Consider the following 23,169-nt stretch of genomic DNA (forward strand, 5'->3'; position numbering starts at 1 on the left):
AAAAGAGCAGTATTTCGACCTACAAGTAGCAGGCAGGCACAAGTGTGGAAGCAGGCAGAAGTGAGATTGCAATAAAATGTTCTCGAGTTTCTTGTAGTCGCCAGAAAGGGGAGAGAGAGTACGCTGATCAGGCAGAATATTATGACCACCGACTTACTATCGGTATACACGTCCAGGCGAGAGTAGGGTCACATGGAGAGGAATGGCCGATAGTCAGACACACGCACGTTGCATGTAGTACCAATGGGCGTGCTGTCCGTGTGTACAATGTGCAAGGCGTGCGATCCATATGAGTCTGACCGAGGGCAGACTGTGATGGCCCGAAGGCTCGGCACGAGCATTCGGAAACTGCACGACTTGTCGGTTGTTCGAGGAATGATGTGGTGAGTGTCTTCAGCACGTGGTGAAACCAAGGTGTAATCACGTCCAGACGTCGTGGAGTTGGTCGGCCACCTCTTATTACAGATATCGGACGTCGCAGGATGAGCAGACTGGTAAAACAGAACAAGCGACGAACTGTGGCGGAACTAACATCAGACCGTAATACTGGGCGGGGCAAAAGTGTGTCTGAACACACAGTGCACCGAACACTCCTAACGATGGGCCTCCGCAGCCGACGACCATTGTTAACATCACGACATCAGCAACTACATCTGAAATGGGCACGTGACCATCGGCAGTAGACATGGGCGCAGTGGCAGAGCTTTGCATAGTCTGATGAATCTCTATACCTTCTTCATAATGCCGATGGGATGCGCGAATCCGTCGTCTTCAACGGGAACAGCTCCTTAACACCTGTGCTGTGGGACGGAGACAAGCTGTAGGCGACTCCATTATGCTCTGGGGAACATTGACGTGGGCATCCATGCGTCCAGTGGAGCTCGTCCAAGGCACCATGACGTCCAAAAAGTATCGTACACTGGTTGAAGAGCACATACACCTTTTCATGACGATCATGTTTCCCGATGTCAGTGGCATTTTTAAACAAGATAATGTGCCATATCACAAGGCCAGAAGTGTGATGGAGTGGTTCGGGGAACACAGTGCCGAGTTCCAGTTGATGTGCTAGCCCCGTGACAGGCGGATCTGAAATGGATCGAACACATCTGGAATGTGATTGAACATGGTGTTAGAACTTAGCCCCCCCCCCTCCCGGAATTTACGGGAACTAGGTGACCTATGTGTGAACATGCGTGTGCATTTGTGTGTGCACATGTCGTGGCAAACCCTTCCAGACACTTACCATAGCCTCGTTGCTTCCAAGTCGCTGTTATCCGTGCCAAAGGTGGACATACCGGGTATTAGTTAGGTGGTCATAATGTTCTGGCTGATCATATACATATATGCCTTCCGGAATGTCGCAGACTCTAGGCGAACTGATGCTACCAGTAATTGGAAAAAATCTTCATTGGCATAAAAGTGGCACCATCGTCGTTTTGCTGGATATTTCCGTGTTTCCGCATGGAGTCTTTAGCGTAGAAGTAACGAAATGAATCGCTTCTTCGATCGCCCTCTGTCTCTTCTGCTTCCCGCAGACGTCCAGTAACGCACAGACGATTAGTGGCACGCTATCTCGAAGCCTCCAGCAACAAGTAAACAAGGTCAGACGCCCGGTTCAACGCGCATCTTCTTATTTGTACCCCGATAGGAGACAGGGGTCGACAATCTTCACTGCGCTTAACTGGCTTTAGGCAACAGTATTAATACTCGTTGCAATTTGATAGATGTAATGGTTGCACAAAAGGACAGCGTTCCACCAAATACAAAACGAATAAGAGATAGAGAAATTCGCACGGTTAACAATTTGGAATTAAATGGGAGACTTGTCTAAGGGACATTCGTGTAAGTAGAGGCTACGAAGTTTACCTTCAGTCTGCAAATGCGAAATGCTGCAACTGTTGTGTGGGGCATGTAAAGCGTCGAGCGGAAATTTTACTAATACCGGGTGATCAAAAAGTCAGTATAAATTTGAAAACTTAATAAACCACGGAATAATGTAGATAGAGAGGTAAAAATTGACACACATGCTTGGAATGACATGGGGTTTTATTAGAACAACAACAAAAAAAACAAAGTTCACAAAATGTCCGATAGATGGCGCTGGACAGCAAAAGGTCAGTGACTGCGCATGACAAAAAGGAGCTGTAATGAGAGAGAGAATCAGATGCGCCAGCAGTCGCAGCATGCTGACGTTACCTGAAAAGGCGATTTTAGTGAAGCTGTATTATCAGAATGGGGAATGTGCTAGTTCAGCGTTACGATCCTATCGCCATAGAGAGGGGATTCGAACGGGTAAAGGTCCGCTGACAAATGCAGCTGTGGCGAGAATATGATTTCGAAATTCGAAGACACGGGTTGTTTAGACGATAGACCCCGTAGTGGCCGACCGAGCACAAGGCGTAATGCTGCTGAGACAGTTCAGAAAGAAATGGAGACTGTAGTGGGTTCGTCTATGCATGGGGAAGTCAGCGCTCGTGCAGTCGCACGTCACACCGGCATTCCATACACTACTGTTTGGTTGGCACTGAGGCGTACCTTCCGATGCTATCCGTACAAAATCCATCGGCATCATGAACTGTTACCTGGCGATTTAGTGAAGCGGAGGGCATTTGCGGTGTGGGCGTTTCAAAAGATGGCGGAAGATGACGATTGGTTGAGTAACGTGTTGTGGACCGACGAAGCTCATTTCACGCTCCGAGGGTCTGTCAACGCCCACAACTGCAGAATTTGGGCTACCGAAAATCCTAGAACTGGCCTGGAAACTCCATTACACGACGAGAAAGTCACGGTATGGGTTGACTTCACCGCATCTACCGTTATCGGGCCTTTTTTCTTCGAGGAAATGCGTGATTCTGGTTTTGTAACTGCTACCGTGACAGGTGAGAGGTACGCCGATATGTTACTGAATTGCATCATCCCCAGCCTGGCTGATAAACACCTGCTAGAACGTACGATGTTTATGCAGGACGGCGCTCCACCCCATATTGCTAGACGCGTGAAAGATCTCTTGCGCGCGTCCTTTGGTGGTGATCGTGTGCTCAGCCGCCACTTTCGTCATGCTTGGTCTCCCAGGTCCCAGACCTCAGTCCGTGCGATTACTGGCTTTGGGGTTACATGAAGTCGCAAGTGTATCGTGATCGACCGACATCTCTAGGGATGCTGAAAGACAACATCTGACGCCAGGACCTCACCATAACTCCGGACATGCTTTACAGTGCTGTTCACAACATTATTCCTCGACTACAGCTATTGTTGAGGAATGATGGTGGACATATTGAGCATTTCCTGTAAAGAACATCATCTTCGCTTTGTCTTACTTTGTTATGCTAATTATTGCTATTCTGATCAGATGAAGCGCCATCTGTCGGACATTTTTTGAACTTTTGTATTTTTTTGGTTCTAATAAAACCCCATGTCATTCCAAGCGCGTGTGTCAATTTGTACCTCTCTATCTACATTATTCCGTGATTTATTCAGTTTTCAAATTTATACTGACTTTTTGATCACCCGGTAAATTAGCCTAACAGAACTAACCCTTTCTTCCCAATACATATTTTTTAATAACCGCTCGTACCGACAACCTTTATACTTTCACGTGTCTGATAAGATAAAGTAATAGAAAGTTTCCTAGTTCTTTTGTTGGTTCCTAGAAAAAGTTGGTCGCTCGGTGTAGTATTTATTCTGCTAAAAGAAATTACAATGTTGGTAGTAGTATCATCAGAATATCAATATATACTAATATGTAGTGCTGTTGCAAACTTTGAACGCATGTAACGGCTCATTGTTAACCTCAACGTTACTAAAATGTTCATGAGACGCTACTCTCATCACTACGCGAACATGTATGTGTATATAAAACTGATATCTAAATGCTAGTTTTGAATGCTATTTTAATAGAAGGAATATTCTCTGTACAGCGGAGAACAAAGTTATCTGCCAACCTTACGTTCCGGATAAACTATCTGGATACTCATAAATAATTAGACTTTCTATTTTGGAATAAATGCTCTATAAATATCTGCTCTTCAGGCTATATTTTGCGTTACTTTGGGTACCTATATCTCTTCTTTTGTAAATATCGTAACTACCTCTCGCTACATATTTTCCCTTTATTTTCTTTAAGAGTTCACGTAATCACAAAAAATGGTTCAAATGGCTCTGAGCACTATGGGACTTAACATCTGACGTCATTAGTCCCCTATAACTTAGAACTACTTAAACCTAACTAACCTAAGGACATCACATACATCCATGCCCGAGGCAGGATTCGAACCTGCGACCGTAGCGGTCACGTAATCACAATTGTTACTAAACTTTCGCTTAGTCTTGAACTACTCAATATATATATATATATTGAATAACATCGGGATAGGCTACAACCCTGTCTCACTCCCTTCCTAACCACTGCTTACCTTTCATGCCCCTTGACTCTTATAATTGCCTTCTGGTTTCTGTACAAATTGTAAATAGCCTTTCGCTCCCTGTATTTTACCCCTGCCATCTTCAGAATTTGAAAGAGAGTATTCCAGTCAACATCGTCAAAAGCTTTCTCTAAGTCTACGAATGCTAGAAAAGTAGGTTTGCCTTTCCTTAATCTGTCTTCTAAGATAAGTCGTAGGGTCAGTATTGACTCACATATTCCAACATTTCTACGGAATCCAAACTGATCTTCTCCAAGGTCGGCTTCTAACAGTTTTTCCATTCGTCTGAAACAATTCGTATTAGTATTTTCCAACCTTGAATTATTAAACTATAGTTCGGTAATTTTCACATCCGTCAACACCTACTTTCTTTGGGATTGGAATTATTATATTCTTCTTGAAGTCTGAGGGTATTTTGCCTGTCTCATACATCTTGCTCTCCAGATGGTAGAGTTTTGTCAGGGCTGGCTCTCCCAAGGCTGTCAGTAATTCTAATGGAATGTTGTCTACTCCCGGGGCCTTGTTTCAACTCAGGTCTTTAAGTGCTCTGTCAAACTCTTCACACAATATCATATCTCACATTTAATCCTCATCTACATCCTCTTCTATTTCCATAATATTGTCCTCAAGTACATCGCCCTTGTATAGACCCTCTATATACTCCTTCCAGCTTTCTGCCCTCCCTTCTTTGCTTAGAACTGGGTTTCCATCTGAGCTCTTGATATTCATACAAGTGGTTCTCTTTTCTCCAAAGGTCTCTTTAATTTTCCTGTAGGCAGTATCTATCTTACCCCTAGTGAGATAAGCCCCTACATCCTTACATTTGTCCTCTTGCCATTCCTGCTTAGCCAACAGGTACGGAGCTAAATTCACTGAATTGTCTCAACAAAAGATTCTGAAACTCATTTCGAGCTCCCTGAGGAAACATTTTAGAAAGCAAATACCTGGAACTGGACGTAACCCACACAACTGCTAGACGAGTATCAAATCCATCACATACCATTCACAGAAAGAAGTTCACAGTGTACTAATCAGTCAAGTCGCAAACTTCGACTCGGATCACTTTCTTGTTCGTTTCATAGTTAAATTTGTCCCAAAAGAGCACACTGCAACAGTATACACCTTCAGAATACTGACACAAAAAGGATTCAAGAACGGGAGAAAGACAGGGCAGCCGACTGGGAGCAAAGGTCATACAGAAGTCGATCTGCGGAAGAAGAATACGAAAGAACCGTGGTGGGAATAAGCATGTGAAGACACATTGGAAGAACGAAAGAGAATCTTCCAGAAATACACTCCAAGACAAAAGAAAACGACGCACCACGAAGGAATTATCTGAACAGGACAGAAATAGGTAGATGTGATGCACATGTGCAGACAAGCAAATGATTATATTTTCAGAAAAATTGGATGATTTAGTCAAGAGAAAGATCCTCGCAAATTGCGCAATTCAATAACGCGTTGGCCCTCCTCTGTTCCTTATGCAAGCAGTTATTCGGCTTGCATTGATTGATAGAAGTGTTGGATGTCCTTATGACGGATATCGTGCCAGATTCTGTCCAATTGGCACATTAATGTGACAAAATCTCGAGCTGGTTGGAGGGCACTGTCCACAATGCTCCGAAAGGTCTCAATTGGCGAGAGATTCGGCGACCTTGCTGACGAAGGTAGAAAGAAGAGACACCACGCATTCAGATAATTGATTTGCCTCGATGGGAAATGAATCCACCGTCTTCAGTGCGGATGCACAATTACGATCAACCTCCAGCAGGAATCTCAAAGTAGCGAACATGGAGGACACGGACGAGGACTGCAGAGATAGATGGCACTAGGTGGGAATGCGGGCCGGCCGGGAGACGTTCCGAGATAGTCCGTACAGTTGTGATAAACGCTGTCTCCGGATGGTGCACCTGCCTCGTAAGCAGGATATTCTTGGTTTGAATCTCAGTCGGGCACACATTTTCACTCGTCGTCCCTGACTCCTAAAAGTCCCTATGCAGCTGACATCAGTAGTTCCTTGCCTTTCCTTTCCTTTCTCCCCCTCCACCTTCCATTTATATAACATCAAATTTCTTCTCTTATGTTACTGCAAACCGAAACAATGAGGCTTGACGTAAGCTACTGACCTGTCTTGTTGCCAACTGCTTGTTTGACGTGACACTAATTCAAAACAACGTCGCAGTAGCTACTGCGAGGCGAGTTTACACAAATTATAATTTTTCTTTTTTTTTGGCAAAAGAAGCAAAATTAAACCTGGCAACTTCTGAAACATAGCCGTTACTCATAACTTATGATGCTTCTTCAAATGAGAATATGTTAAAAAAATTCAGACAAAAACAACTCGCCAATTCTGTTGTAATTCTAGCAGAATCCCACAGCCCATCGTATTTTTAATATGAATCACTGGAATGGAAACTTGCCAAAAGATTTTCTCCCTGTTCTTCATCTGGGAAATGTGAAAATAATTCGTGGCAACTAATGTACTATCTGTTTGATCCTATTCCTATCCCGAGTGAAGCGATGAGCATCTTCACCTTAATTGTATTTTGATGTGTTAAAGATAGATTATATATATTTATAATCTATTTTAGCCTTTAAGAGTAGTCTCTAGCAGTTCATAACATAATGATTATCATGTTTTTGTAACACTGGTATCCACAGATACACAGACACTAAATCTGTTATTTCTAATACAGCAGAGTAGAACTGACCCAATGAAACTCATTCGTAACTCTGAAGTTGTGAAAATACTGACAACTTGCAGAACATGTCCACACACTACATTTGTAGTGCCCCGGCCAATACACTCATTACTCGCGGCAGACAATCTTACCGAGTCCCGTAAGAGTTCGGGCAACGCGTGTGCATCCAGCGCAGAAGAAGGTCAATGGCCGGTTAGCCTTAACTACATATGAAGATGGTATCTGTTCTTTCGGACACAGATAACATCCGACAACCGATCAGTTCCAGTCATTCCACCAGGAAGGAGTTACACGGCTCGTGTTGTCTGTAGTTTAACCCCGCCTAGAGGGTTAATACCGCGGTTCGATCGTGTCCGCATTGTTACCTTGTGACAGGAAGGGCTCTCAACAAGGGACGTGTCCAGGCGTCTCGGAGTAAACCAAAGCAATGTTATTCGGACATGGAGGAGATACAGAGAGAAAAGAACTGTCGATGACATGCCTCGCTCAGGCCGCCCAAGGGCTACTATTGCAGTGGATGACCGCTACCTACGGATTATGGCTCGAAGAAGCCCTGACAGCAACGCCACGATGTTGAATAATGCTTTTCGTGTAGCCACAGGACGTCGTGTTACAACTCAAACTGTGCGCAATAGGCTGCATGATGCGCAACTCAACTCCCGACGGCCATGGCGAGGTCCACCTTTGCTACCACGACACCATGCAGCGCGGTACAGATGGTCCCAACAACATGGCGAATGGACCACTCAGAACTGACATCACGTCCTCTTCACCAATGCGTGTCGCATATACCTTCAACCAGACCTTCGTCGGAGACGTGATTGAAGGCAACCCGGTGAGGCTGAACGCCTTAGACACACTGTCTAACAAGCGCAGCAAGGCGGAGGTTCCTGCTGTTTTGGGGTGGCATTATGTGGGGCCGACGTACGCCGCTGGTGGTCATGGAAGGCGCTGTAACGGATGTACGATACGTGAATGCTATTCACCGTCCGATAGTGCAACCACATCGGCAGCACTATGGCGAGGCATTCGTCTTCATGGACGACAATTCGCGCCCCCATCGTGCACATCTTGTGAATGACTTCCTCCAGGATAACAACATCGTTATACTAGAGTGGCCAGCATGTTCTCCAGAAATGAACCCTATCGGAATGCTTGGGATAGATTGAAAAGGACTGTTTATGGACGACATGATCACCAACCATTCTGAGGGATCTACACGCAATCGCCGTTGAGGAGTGGAACAATATGGACCAACAGTGCCTTGATGAACGTGTGGATAGTATGCCACGACGAAGACAGGCATGCATCATTGCAAGAGAACGTACTACTGAGTATTAGAGGTACCGGTGTGTACAGCATCTGGACCACCACTTCTGAAGGTCTCGCTGTATGGTGGTGCAACATGTGTGGTCTTCATGAGCAATAAAAAGGGCGAAAATGATGTTTATGTTAATCTCTATTCCGATTTTCTGTACAGGTTCCGGAACTCTCGGAACCGACGTGATGCAAAACATTTTTTGATGTGGGTATTACAGTCGCAAGTAACGGAAAACAAGAGTCATAACATGTGGTACTTCTGTAAAACAAATGGGAGGTACATACGTCTGGAAGCCCCTTCCCTACACTTCGTTCACTGTTTCTATTTTACTTCTTATTTTACAGATCAGTAAACCTTCTTCCTGTTTTCATGTTCAGTCTGTGTTCAGTTTCTGACGGCCTATCCACTGGACCATCTTACCACTAAACCTGAGGGGGTGCGATGGGGAGTTTCCTTTATAAGTGCGCTACAGTTATTACGTATCCCTCTTTGTCTGCGCGCACTACATGTTGCTGGAAGATGCATTCTACTGTATATCCGTGAACCACGTCCGCTGATGATTACGCCAGTACGGTGTGAACTTGAAGTGACTCACTCGGTTCGCGCTATGCCCATCTTGCTGTCTTGATTATTACTGTCGGCTGCTGCTCATTGCAGCATAGTTGAAGCCGTGGTTAGCTCTGTCTTAATTTTATCCTTGTTGGAAGCAGTGGCATGTCTGTAATTATCGTTTGCGAAGGATAAAACAGTTCCGACTCTCTTCTTCACCAAATCATGTCGGTGTCACCACTACGGATAATTATGCTGCGAATGTTATAACTACCACATAAACCCACACCCACGAGTAATCCGAAGCTCTCTTTATCGGAGCTCGACTAGTGACTACTAAACATTCAAAGAATAATTCCACATTTCTAATAAAGTTCTTTGCTGCACGAAGATCCTTTCTGTGCCCCTTTCTCTGTGTGTTCGCACAGTGCCTAATGTCGCCACAAGTTTTACAGAGGCGTAGAATAAGTTAATACGCGTGTAAAAGAAAAATTCAGAGTGGGAATTAAAATCCATGGAGAAGAAATAAAAACTTTGAGGTTCGCCGATAACATTGTAATTCTGTCAGAGACAGCAAAGGACCTGGAAGAGCAGCTGAATGGAATGGATAATATCTTGAAAGGAGGATATAAGATGAACATCAACAAAAGCAAAACAAGGATAATGGAATGTAGTCAAATTGAATTGGGTGATGCTGAGGGAATTAGATTAGGAAATGAGACACCTATAGTAGTAGATGAGTTTTGCTATTTGGGGATCAAAATAACTGATGATGACCGAAGTAGTGAGGATATAAAATGTAGACTGGCAATGGCAAGGAAAGCATTTCTGAAGAAGAGAAATTTATTAACATTGAGTATAGATTTAAGTGTCAGGAAGTCATTTCTGAAAGTATTTGTAAGGTGTGTAGCCATCTATGGAAGTGAAACATGGACGATAACTGGTTTAGACAAGAAGAGAATAGAAGCTTTAGAAATGTGGTGTACAGAAGAATGCTGAAGATTAGATGGGTAGATCACATAACTAATGAGGAAGTATTGAATAGGATTGGGGAGGAGTTTATGGCACAACTTGACTAGAAGAAGGGATCGGTTGGTAGGACATGTTCTGAGGCATCAAGGGTTCACCAATTTAATATTGGAGGCAGCGTGGGGTGTAAAAATCGTAGAGGGAGACCAAGAGATGAATACACTAAGCAGCTTCAGAAGGATGTAGGTTGCAGTAAGTACTGGGAGATGAAGAAGCTTGCACAGGATAGAGTAGCATGAAGAGCTGCATCAAACCAGTCTCAGGACTGAAGACCACAACAACACAACACTTGGTGAATTTGTGCGATGGGAAATTGCTAACGGTTTTGTGGTTTTTCTTTTTCTACAGCACGTTGTGTGATGAAACTGCATTTCAGGATTCTTATCTCTTTTCTTTACTATATGTAAAACTAAAACCAATGTATAGTAGCAACATGAACAATACAATTCAGCTCTACTTTTATTTTCATTAGAAAGTTTATACTCTTCGTGATTTATTTACTACAATGACAAAATTAATTTGCTGTTTGCAATATTTTATATAAATACGCAGGAGTTGGGCAAAAATATCTAAACATTTTGAGAAGTGTGTGACTGAATATATATGCAAATGCTAGACATGCCTGCAAATTGCACAGTTATATTTGACCACGAATGGCACCTGTGCAATGTCCTCCATACACTGAAAGCGTCCGTCGTGCTTAGAACAACATTATGTGTAATTGTGAGTGCATTATGTGAATTCAAACATGGGCACATTGCTGGTGCCTGGTATGGTTGTGCTTCTATAACCAAGATAGCCCAAGCGTTTGGTGTTTCAAGATGCACGGTATCTGAGATTTAAACCGCGTGCCGGATAGAGGAAAAAGATGTTCTAGTAAGTTGCAACGCAGAGGAAAGTGTGTGTCGAGTGATCGTGACAAACGGTTATTGAAGAGGACTGTGATGAAAAATAAGAGGCCGACAGCTGAAAACGCCACTGCAGAACTGAATATCACCCTCGCGAACCCTGTCAACACCAAATTAACAAGAAAGGAGCACCATAAGCGGGGAAAATATGGTGCCAAAGGCATAAACCTGTACCATGGAGCAATGGAAGAAAGTCGTTTGATCAGATGTGTTTTTTCCACACTGTTTCCATCTTCTGACTGAGTTTATATCGCAAGGGTGAAACGTGGCGAGAGTTCAGTCGTGATCTGGGCAGCCATACCATGGTATTCCATGGGCCCTATGACTTCTCTGCGAGAGGGTATTACCGCCAAGGATTATGGAACCATTTCGGCTGATCAGATCCATCCCATGGTTCAATGTTTGTTCCTCTTTGGAGATGCTATGTTCCAAGACTACAGGTCCCCTGTTCACACAGCTCTCATTGTCCAGTACTGGTTGTGTGAACTCGATGATGAAATGTAGCACGTCCCCTGTCCACCACCGTCACCAGATCTCAGAATTACTGAGATTTTGTGGTCTGCTTAGGAGGGAAGTGTGCGTGGTTGCTATCCACCTCTGTCATCGTTTCTTCCAATAGCCACTATTTTGCAGGAAGAACGGAATAAGATTCCATTGAAAACCATACAAACTCTGTATATATCCACACCGATACAACTGGAAGTTGTTTTGAAAGCCAATGGTTTTCGTACACCTTGATGGACATGGTAATGTGTTGTGTTTTTTGTGGTTACATATTTTTGTCCTACCACTGTAGCTCAATCTCGTATTACTTGTCAATAATGCTTTATTTTTATTGAACCTACTTCAAAATTAGCTAAATCTAAGTAGAAAAAAATGCACGGATGTAGCTTTACGAAGGAAAGGGGAGGGCGCAGAGTTGTTAGGTGTGGCAGGGACATAGGCTCACCTCTTAACGGCCCTGGCCACATGGACGAAAGACTATTTAAGAAGAGGTTATCGAAGATTGCAGCGGTCGTAGAACGGGAGTTCGGAATTATGGCCATCAAGTAGCATCATCTTCAAAAGGAGATAGAAAAGAAATGGTTCAAATGGCTCTGAGCACTATGGGACTCAACATCTGAGGTCATCAGTCCGCTAGAACTTAGAACTACTTAAAACTAACTAACCTAAGGACATCACACGCACCCATGCCCGAGGTAGGATTCGAACCTGCGACCGTAGCGGTCGCGCGGTTCCAGACTAAAGCGCGTAGAACCGCTCGGCCACCTCGGCCGGCTGGAGATAGAAATCTCTGCAAAATATGCAGACAGTTTTACTCAGAGCATCTGCATCTTGCGTAACATAATAATCAATAGTGATTGCCCCGACGTCTCCTTTGAATTGTGCATTGACCGGAACAGAGCAGTAAACGGTACTTTGACAGCATGCTTCCAAAATAATACAGCGAGCAGTAGTGCTTCAAGAAGTGCGAGAAGTGTCAGAGAAGCGTTCAGAAACTGTATCAACAGTCATTAATGAAAGGTTACGTCTTCAACAATTTATTGAATATTGCAACTACTTCGGTCATAATTTCATCATCAGAATTGTAAAATTTGAGCATAATTCGGATGTAATAATGTACCAAACTGTTTGTGTTATTTATTTGTATCTATTTTTGTAGTTATTTATTTCACAATTTTTTACTTACTGTCTGTTCCACAACCTTGAGCTGGGTAGCTAGTTCAATACAAGCTTAATGTAGCCGATCCCTGCTGTGGTTGTGTTACCCCATAACATGGGGTATTCAGATTCATAATTCGTGAGTCTTTCGACATCCACCACAAGAAACCGCACCAAACAATCGCACGAAACACCAACTCGCTTCCGTTTACAGGCACCTGTCTGCAGTCTAGACGCGCACTGCGCTTTTAATATTTTATATATATTTTTGGGATCTAAAATTTAAAAACCTCTCTCATACCGGCCTGATTTAGCTTCACTTATCAGGATAGTAAAAACATGCGTATCTTAAGGGAATTTTCATTCACAAAGCAGGCTTATCACATTCACACAGTTCAATACTGTTCTATCCTGATTAAATTGAGCTTAACTTAAATTCCATAAGGCAGTGAAGCCATTTCGAAGTCTCGGTGCGATGAAAATTGTCAGTCGATCTCCTGAAAACATTTGTAATAATTATTAACTTTCGGTGATCACATGGGGAAGACCGGAGATCTGCTGGTAAGACCGTGTTAGCCTATTTATTTGAAGTAACTATATATCTTGAGCATACAAAACGGCAGGTTCGTCCAGTGTAAATCAGACGCTCCCCACTGATCCCGTGCAACACAGCGTAGTAAGCAGACACTGTCGATAATAATCAGTTATATAATACGCGAACACACTTACTTTAGTTTAGTTCATGTATTAAATTCCTTCTCATACAGAATCTCATCAAGATGGCGACTAGTTCAACAATACATACATATACATCCTCCTTCTTTCACGACTAATCGGCAAGCATTCCTTCTTTCTTTTCATAAGAGAAAACATAGATAGCAGAGAAGCTATTCCATGGAGTAAATGGACGCTCCAAGGAATAATTGGGCTTGAAACTACTTTGCGTTGATAATCAGTAAGATAAGAAGAGATATTTCGAGATATGTACTGAGTTATATAATTTATAAAATTTCTGAAAATATCGCGGAGAGACCGCTGCAAGAGACATTACATCGCCCCTCGCAGCGAGCAAAGTTGATATGTATCCACTTTGCGAGCTAACTATTGGCTTAGCTAACTCGTTAGAATTTGTGGAACATACGTTCCTATAAATTTTAAGAAGTTAGTAAGAATTTTTTGATTACAAGAACTGAAAGAGATTTGGTATCTTCGTTACCTAGATACCTAGTTGTTGCTTTCACGTGTACTGGGGCATACCCGCATCCCACGTACACAACCAGGGAAGATGGACTTCTATGGTTGTTAATCAGGTCTACCTATTCAGGAACTGGCCTTCACAGGGAAATCCCGGAAAACCTGGAGGCTTAGACCGCAACTAGGTATCACAGATGATAGGAAAGACAGAATAATTTAGAAATTTGAGAGATATTCTAGAATTCATAGGAAAGATAAAATCTGCCTCATAGCCAAAAAAAAAAAAAAATCTTTACACATGCAAATTTTTTACAATCTTCTGAAAAATTTTCTTCATCGATGTCTTGCTCAACTGCGGTGAAACTGATCGAACAGGAACATGGGACACGGCACGGAGGACAGGCGTCGCATTGGTGTACCGGACAGGAGACGTAACGGATTTGAGAGACCAGAAGGAACCTCAGGAACAGGTACTCAGGATTGTGGCATGAAACAATCGAAATTCGTCTAAGGAATGGTCAACTATTAACGATTCCTGGAAGAGAATGGTTAGTCGAATTTCTCCAGATTCATTTTGAACTCAAATATGGACCTGATCCATCCAATCTTCCATCTGAGGAATGGGAAAATCCATTCGTCTTATACTTTCCACACCTAGGTGTCTTAATCGATACTGTAGTTGCACAATTTCACAACTCCAGATCGGAAAACAATTTTGAAAACATGAATAATTTCATCCATCTTCTTGAGTAAGCCGAAAGGTTCTAATCATGGTTTTAATTATTTATTTATTTTTTTTTTTTCGTTGGCTTTTCCAGGTGGAAGTAGATCTGAATCTTTCATAATTTGGTTTCAAGTACGAATGTGGATAGCATGTCAGAATGTTAAAAACTTTATTATTTGAAACAAGTTCCAAAAAAATTATATCTTACTCATACATGATTAAAATGAAATTTTGCTGAAAGAGAACGTTTAATTAAGTTTTGCTGCACGACCTCTCCAGCTGAAATTAATCTTTGTTAGAATTTATTGACGATCAAATTTTTCTCTTTTATACTCCAAATGCCGCATTTTCTCATGAACATATAAGAAATGCAATATAAAAATAACCAAATCCAACTGGAAAATGACACATTATTATAAATTCAATGAAGAACTTTCTTATTAACTCTAATTTTATAAACACACACTAAGCTAGTTAATTAAATTCTCTTGAATAGAATTTAGCTCGTGCCAAAAAAAAAAAAAAAAAAAAAAAAAAAAAAAAAAAAAAAAAAAAAACAGCGAGTCTTTATATCTGTGGACAGTAGCAATCGATTCTAATTTCCTAACGCGGTTCATTTGTTCTCCTGTGAACTGTCAGTTTACAAACCCTAACTTCACACGCAAGCGCCGTATTCGATCATATAGTTTCAGTAAACTTATTCTCACTGGAGATTAACACTCCCTGAATGTATATTATTTCACACGCACAAGCTTCTTTGGTGATCATGGTGTAGACAGATAATTCGTAAGTCTTCACAGCAGCAATAGCTACAGTTCCACTTACTTTTCTAAATATTCCTATACTATCACAGTTGCAATCGCTTACTGTTCATTAAACTATCACAGGTGCTTGGCATGCTGTCATTTAACCTATCACAGTAGCTGAGACATACTGTTCTCCGCACTTCAATTTTTTTTAACACCCAAATACTTCATACAGACTTTTCATTTTATTTGAAACACTTTCCTTAAAAGTACCTCTTTAGGTCTACATGGGCAAATAATCCTTTTATTCTTCCAGAATCCGGATATGCTAATAAATACGCACCAGGATTCGGTATATCAACTATTATATATGGACCTGAATAGATTCCATTTTCTGGTGGTCTTCTTCAACCTTGATGACTTGATGTGTCTTCTTAAAAGAATTTTCTGTCCGATATTGAAAGTCTGAATTCGTTTGATGTTTCTGTCATGGATTTCCTTTCACTGTCTTGCTTTCTCCGTAATATTAATGAGAGCATTGCCAATTTTTTCTTCCCATGACATTTTGGTGTCCTCGAGTTTAGGTAAGTTATCTACCCAAAAGTTTCTTTCGTTATCTCTGAACATCAGTTCATTCGGGGTAAAGTTTGTAGAACTATGAGGTAAATTATTGTAAATCTGCTCAAACTCGGTCAAATAGTTTACCCAGGTAGTTTTTTTTATCATGACAGTACGTTCTCATGAATCTGTTTAGTTCTCGAAAAACCCGTTCAATTAAATTCCCTTGTGGATGATAGCAAGATGTAAATATCTGTTTTATTCCTAGTTGTGATACTAATTTTCTCCATAAATATCCAGTAAATATCTTCGCATTGTCAGAGATTATAGATTTTGGAATCCCTACATGAGGAATGTAGTCATTTACAAACTTTACTGCGGCAGCTCTTGCAGTTGCTGATTTTATAGGATATAGTTTAACATATTTTGTAAACACATCACAGAATCCAATAATGTACTTAACACCACTTCTGGCTCTAGGAAGTGGTCCACAAATATCACATGATATAAGTGATCTTGGTGCTTCAGATATTATTGAGTGAAGCGCAATTTTATTTCCCTTGTTGTCCGGCTTAGCCTTTTGACAGAGAACACATTTCTGTATGACTTTGTGCACTTTTCGTCTTATATTTTGGAAGTAACAATAATATCTAATCTTATTAGCACACTTTACAACACCAACATGACACCAGGTCAAATGTGTAAACCAAATTAATCGTTCTTCATATTCTTCGGGTATGCAGACACACCACTTTGGATTCTCAGCCTTCCCAGATTTAAAAAATAAAATATTATTCACAAGCCGGTAGTATTCCAAATTGACCATAGGATTTTGTTGATTGAATTGTCGTATTATAGCATTCCATCGTCGATCCTTCTTCTGAAGCTGAGCCATTGTCTTACATAAATGAATATAATATGACTTGTAATTATTTTCTTGAAGAAGAAGCACTGGAAATTCTGCCTTATTATTTACATCCAGTTCAGGTGTTATTTCTTCTGGAGATCTTGACAACGCGTCAGCTATAATATTTTCTTTTCCGGCTACATGAATAATTCGAAACTGATATTCTTGCAGCGCCAGCGTCCACCTTGACAAGCGAGGATGCAGCAACTTACAAGTTTGTAAAAAGGCTAGTGATTGGTGGTCACAATAAACGGCTATCCTTGAGCCATATACATAATAATTAAGCCTTTTCAAAGACCAAATAACTGCTAAAGCTTCCAATTCCGTAGTAGTATATGCTCTTTCACAGATGGATAAAACTTCGCTAGCAAATGCAATTGGACAAAAGGTTTTTACACCATCGATGTACCTAATCTGAAATAAACAAGATTCTAATCCCACATCTGATGAATCAATGGCTAAACAGAATCCGACATTCATATCAGGGTGGTATAATAACGGAGCATTTATCAGTTGATCCTTAATTTCACAAAAAGCCTTTTCACAATCATTACACCATTGCCAAGGTACATCTTTCCTCACGAGCCGGTTTAGTGCTTCAGAGTTCATTGCTTGAGTTTTAATAAATCAACGAAAAAATTAAGCCAAGCCTATAAAGCCTTTCAGTTGTCTTCTGTTTCTTGGAGTTGGAAAATTTTTTATCGCACTAATCTTCGCTTCTGTTGGAAGAATGCCTTTTGCATTAATCATATGTCCTAAGAATTTAATTCTCTGTAGAAAAAATTGGGATTTTTTTAGATTTGCAGTTATACCAGTTTGTTTGAACACAGCAAAAATCCTCCTAATAAGTTGTATATGCTCCTCCCAAGTTTTAGTGGCAATTAATAGATCGTCCACAAAAATTGTTATTCGACTACGTAGTTCTGGTCCTAGCGCATAGTCCAACGCAGAAATAAAAACTCCAGAGCTGATATTGAGACCAAACGGAACGACCTTGAACTGATAGCTTCTCCCTCCATATATAAAAGCAGTATATTTTCTTGAGTCCTTGTCTAACTGGACTTGCCAGAACGAACTTCTCAAATCAATACTGGTTAAATAGGATACATCTTGAAATTTCTGTATTAACTCATCGATGTTCTCCTGATGTGTGCGCGCAGGTACTATGATTTTGTTAATTTCCCTTGCATCTAATACCAATCGAACTTTTCCTCCTGGCTTTGGTACAACAAGCAACGGAGAACAATATGGGCTGTTCGACGGTTCAATAAGATTCCAGTTTAAAAATTTTTGTATCTCTTCCTGAACTGGTTGTTTTAATCGCCAGGGAATGGGATAGTGTGTGCGGCAAAATGTCTTATGGGGCTTAATCTGTAATGTACAAACATATCCTCTAATAATTCCGGGCTTTTCATCAAAAACTGACTCATATTCTGTTAATATATTGAATAATTGTTCCCTCTGACTATCCGTTAGGCAATCTGACTCAGCAATCTTCTGTTCGACCGTTTGTCTGAAATCCTCTTCTTGAATTGACTTGATCGGTAGTCGGTACATATTATTATTTTCAGCACAAATCAACTGCACAGCAGCACCACGGAAATATCGCTCATACACTGCCTCCTTTCTCAGTAAGATCAGTGTAACAAATTGATCTTCGATTTTAAAATGCACCTTTCCTTCTACCAAGTCCAACTTGCAATTGCAGGCTTGCAAAGTTCCAATGCCAAGAATACAATCTACTGACAACTTTTCCACTACAAGGAATGTGCATTGTTTAGCTACATTTCCCAATTTTATCTCTGTAAGCGTTTGTATCTTGACGTTCCGGGATTTTGCTCCCACTGCACCTATAACTCGGCAATTTTGTACTGGTAGGACAGGGATTTTCTTAATTTTACTAATTCTGCGAACTACGTCTGTAGATGAAGCTGTGTCCAATACAACATTGGTTAAAATTCCTCCCACTTCTGTGATGATCTCAGACACAGGAACCCTTTTATCTTCGACTACACAGGCCTCTAAGTCTCTCGTCAATTCATCTGTCATTAATTCGCCTTCACTGTATCTCAACATTGCCACGGAATTAATTTCCATTGCCACGGAATTAATTGCGTTTAAAACAGGTTTGCCCCTTTTGTATTCTCCGGCCGACTTTACGGAGCATAAAGCGGCCCTCTTCAGTTTAAATGTCGATTATTATTTCCTCTTGAACCATCTACTACTTCTGTTATGACTGGTTGTTGTTGATGATTGGTTGTGTTATTTGCTTCAAATCGAGGGTCAGAATGTCTGTACGCATTATTATTATTTGAAGACTGCTGGTTCTGATAATCTCTTGCATTTCCAAACATTGGGTTGTATCTGCGACCTGTTCGATTGTCTCTGAATATGCCCCTCGCAGCACTGTTATTGAAATTTCCGTTGCAATTGTTTCCGTTGAATCTCTGACTATTCCTAGTATAATAATTATTAAATCCGTTTCCGTTCCGGTTTGCGTTTGGCACCTCAATCGCTCTCCTCTGCATAACCGGTTGTCTTGGCCGATGTTCATCTTCCTCGATCATATCTATAGTGTCAAGCGTAGTCATGAAAGAGTCAAGGTCATGCTCATTAATATACAGCATTCTATTTCTGATGCTGGCGGGAATTCGAGATTTTAATATGCCAATCACGTCTTGTAGAGGCATAGGCTTATCCCAATACCGCGATTTGTTTATATATTTCTCAAAGTATTTCTTTAAAGACCCACGTGAAAAGGAAAAAGGCTCCGGGTATAATACCTCCTGCCTTAAACGTTCTTGAACTCCTTCAGACCAGTATTTGGATAAAAATGCTCGTTCAAAATCTTCATATGTGTCCCAAGTTGATATCATATCATATGCCCATATAGCTCCTGACCCCACGAAACTAACCTTTTGCCACTCATTCCAATTTTTTGGCAATACTTCCCTAAAACTTCTTCTAGACACTACGGGATGAACAATTTTCTTGTTTGGGTTGTAGATCTGGAATTGGCGTTGTTTCAGCATTTTCTCCTCAGTATTGCTTTTACAATTACAGTCATTATGACTGCCCTCATAGTGTTGTGATTGATGTTGATTGCAAAAACGAACGTGTGCATTAATGTCCCTGTCTGTACTTGATCGGTTAAATAATGTAGCTTCATTGATAGATCTTGTTATTGGTTCATTTCCTTGCGTGGAACACAAATCTTCTCGAGATAGATTTAAAGATCTCTCAATGTTTTCTTTCCATTGTTTGAGTTCTTCGCCTAGTTGTTCTTAGGTGTGGCGGTGGGAGTTCTAGTCCCGTACCACCCTCTGACGGTGATGGTGCTACATGAGTCAGGCGGAAAAATTTTGCCTAACGTGGGCGGGTGAAGGTGTGGCGGTGGGGCGTGTAGTCCCGTGGGATGACAATGATGGCGAGACCATGTTCAATATTGTCTGAACAAATGCTTTGCCTTTCCAAACTTAGCTGCGAGAATTTTCCCACGAGAATGTTTACCTTATGATCAACCTCGTCTTGTCTCTCCTTTATGTTATTTTTGGATTTATCCAAATTTTGGATGTCCTTCGGGATCTTGTCGTGGATTTTGTCTCAAATCCTGCATATCTGCTGACATCTCATTCACTTGTTGCTTTAATTCATCTTGAACTTCAACTAATACCGGAATTACCGCCATAGAACATTGCATCTGTTCTTGTGCTTGAACTATCTGTGGGATTGACTCGACCTGCTCTTTAATAGTATCAAGCTTAGTAGCAACATACTCAGTTAGCTCTAGGCGTAACTTCTTCGCATTTTCATTACACTGCTGAGTGACTTGCTCAATTTGAGCAGCTAATTTCAATTCTGTCTTTTCATTTTGAATTTTCAATTCTTTCGCAGTTTTATTTAATTTATCAACAAGTTTCTGTAAACTCTCTACTAATTTATTATTTAATTCCCCTTGATTAGCATCTAATTGCTCCTGGACTTTCACTTGATTGGCTGCTAATTGTTCATTCAATTCCCTTTTAGTCTCTATTTGCGCTTTAGTTAAGTCTGTTACATTTTTGGCTAACAGTGTTAACTGCTGCATGATTACAGTCAATGGGTTTATTTCGTCCTGCTCAGATGACATCGAAACACTTAAGCTTTGTTGTGGGGCCTGACTAATGCTGCCGCTAGGCACTATTTCAGTTAAGCTAGCGTCTGATGTTTCACTAACCTCAGAAACAGCTGAGGACTGTTGTGATTCGCTCTGCTGTTGCATTGCCATTTTATAAGCCGCCCTAGTAAGAACCATTAATACACAGAACAACAAATATATAAAGTCACTCGCATCTGAGTTAATAATGTCACTGACCTAAACTTTGCATAATACTCACTCATAATAAACACTTCCTATCTAAAGTATAACCCAACAGTCACTCAATCAATCTGATTCAAACCGATAGACATTTAAATAGTTATTCTAAATTTCTATCTACAAAAATTTAATTGTATATTGTCTGGCCTGAACGACGTTCTCGTAGGTTGTGGCGAAATTGTGACTTCTGGAACAGGCCTCGTCTTCTTTTCTCTCGTGCACATGCAACATAAAATTCACACAATGTTTAAGTAATGCTCAAAAATGTGTCCTGTCACGGTCGCCAAATTTAATATTTTTTTGTGGTATCTAAAATTTAAAAACCTCTCTCACACCGGCCTGATTTAGCTTCACTTATCAGGATAGTAAAAACATGCGTATCTTAAGGGAATTTTCATTCACAAAGCAGACTTATCGCATTGACACAGTTCAGTACTGTTCTATCCTGATTAAATTGAGCTTAACTTAAATTCCATAAGGCAGTGAAGCCATTTCGAAGTCTCGGTGCGACGAAAATTGTCAGTCGATCTCCTGAAAACATTTGTAATAATTATTAACTTTCGGTGATCACATGGGGAAGACCGGAGATCTGCTGGTAAGACCGTGTTAGCCTATTTATTTGAAGTAACTGGATATCTTGAGCATACAAAACGGCAGGTTCGTCCAGTGTAAATCAGACGTTCCCCACTGATCCCGTGCAACACAGCGTAGTAAGCAGACACTGTCAATAATAATCGGTTATATAATAAGCGAACACACTTACTTTAGTTCATGTATTAAATTCCTTCTCATACAGAATCTCATCAAGATGGCGACTAGTTCAACAATACATACATATACATCCTCCTCCTTTCACGACTAATCGGCAAGCATTCCTTCTTTCTTTTCATAAGAGAAAACATAGATAGCAGAGAAGCTATTCCATGGAGTAAATGGACGCTCCAAGGGATAATTGGGCTTGAAACTACTTTGCATTGATAATCAGTAAGATAAGAAGAGATATTTCGAGATATGTACTGAGATATATAATTTATAAAATTTCTGAAAATATCGCGGAGAGACCGCTGCAAGAGACATTACACGCTGATTCATTGTTATACCAACCCCTCACCCCCTGCCAATCCCCACTGTCACGCGAGTACAGCTTCTAGTCGCGCATCATCTCTTTGCTCTGGAGCGGATCACAGGCAGTGTAAATTCAATGTAAGAGCCAAGTGTCATACTGATTTCTGCATGCTAGGTCTCCAATTCAATGAACTTGTTCACTGTTAAGTGCACAGTATGAACATCATATAATCCGATGCGACCAAACAAAAATCAGTCAACCAATATTTGTTCGGATACCCTGTATGAACATGCCTTGTTTATGAGGTGACACTGGACTTGTATCGAAGGCTTTCTGCAATCCAGCAACAACACCATCACGTGAGCTCCGCTATCTACTGCCTTGTAGATCGAAAGAATCAGCAGTACAAGCAGGGTCTAAGAGGTCTCTTACGTTAGGGTTCGCTTACACTGCAGCCTTGCCGATGGGACATTGCTGCTCACCGTTGGCACATCGCATCTTACTGAGAGCCTTATTACATTTATCCTGCACCCTCACTGGTGACACATTTTCATGATGGATGCACCTCGCTTTGGACAGGGAATCGTTAGTTGAGTGGAATGCTTGCAGCGCATGAAGCAAAAACAGTATTCTCTCCAGTGGGAGCTTGTGTGACACTTTTTTTGACTTGCAGTGGTGGTAATCGTAACTAAATTGATTATATTAATTTTACGTGTATAAATTGGCCAGTTTAAATACACCCCTGGAAATTGAAATAAGAACACCGTGAATTCATTGTCCCAGGAAGGGGAAACTTTATTGACACATTCCTGGGGTCAGATACATCACATGATCACACTGACAGAACCGCAGGCACATAGATACAGGCAACAGAGCATGCACAATGTCGGCACTAGTACAGTGTATATCCACCTTTCGCAGCAATGCAGGCTGCTATTCTCCCATGGAGACGATCGTAGAGATGCTGGATGTAGTCCTGTGGAACGGCTTGCCATGCCATTTCCACCTGGCGCCTCAGTTGGACC

This window comes from Schistocerca piceifrons, chromosome 5, assembly GCF_021461385.2.
Source record: "Schistocerca piceifrons isolate TAMUIC-IGC-003096 chromosome 5, iqSchPice1.1, whole genome shotgun sequence".
NCBI classification, from domain to species: domain Eukaryota; kingdom Metazoa; phylum Arthropoda; class Insecta; order Orthoptera; family Acrididae; genus Schistocerca; species Schistocerca piceifrons.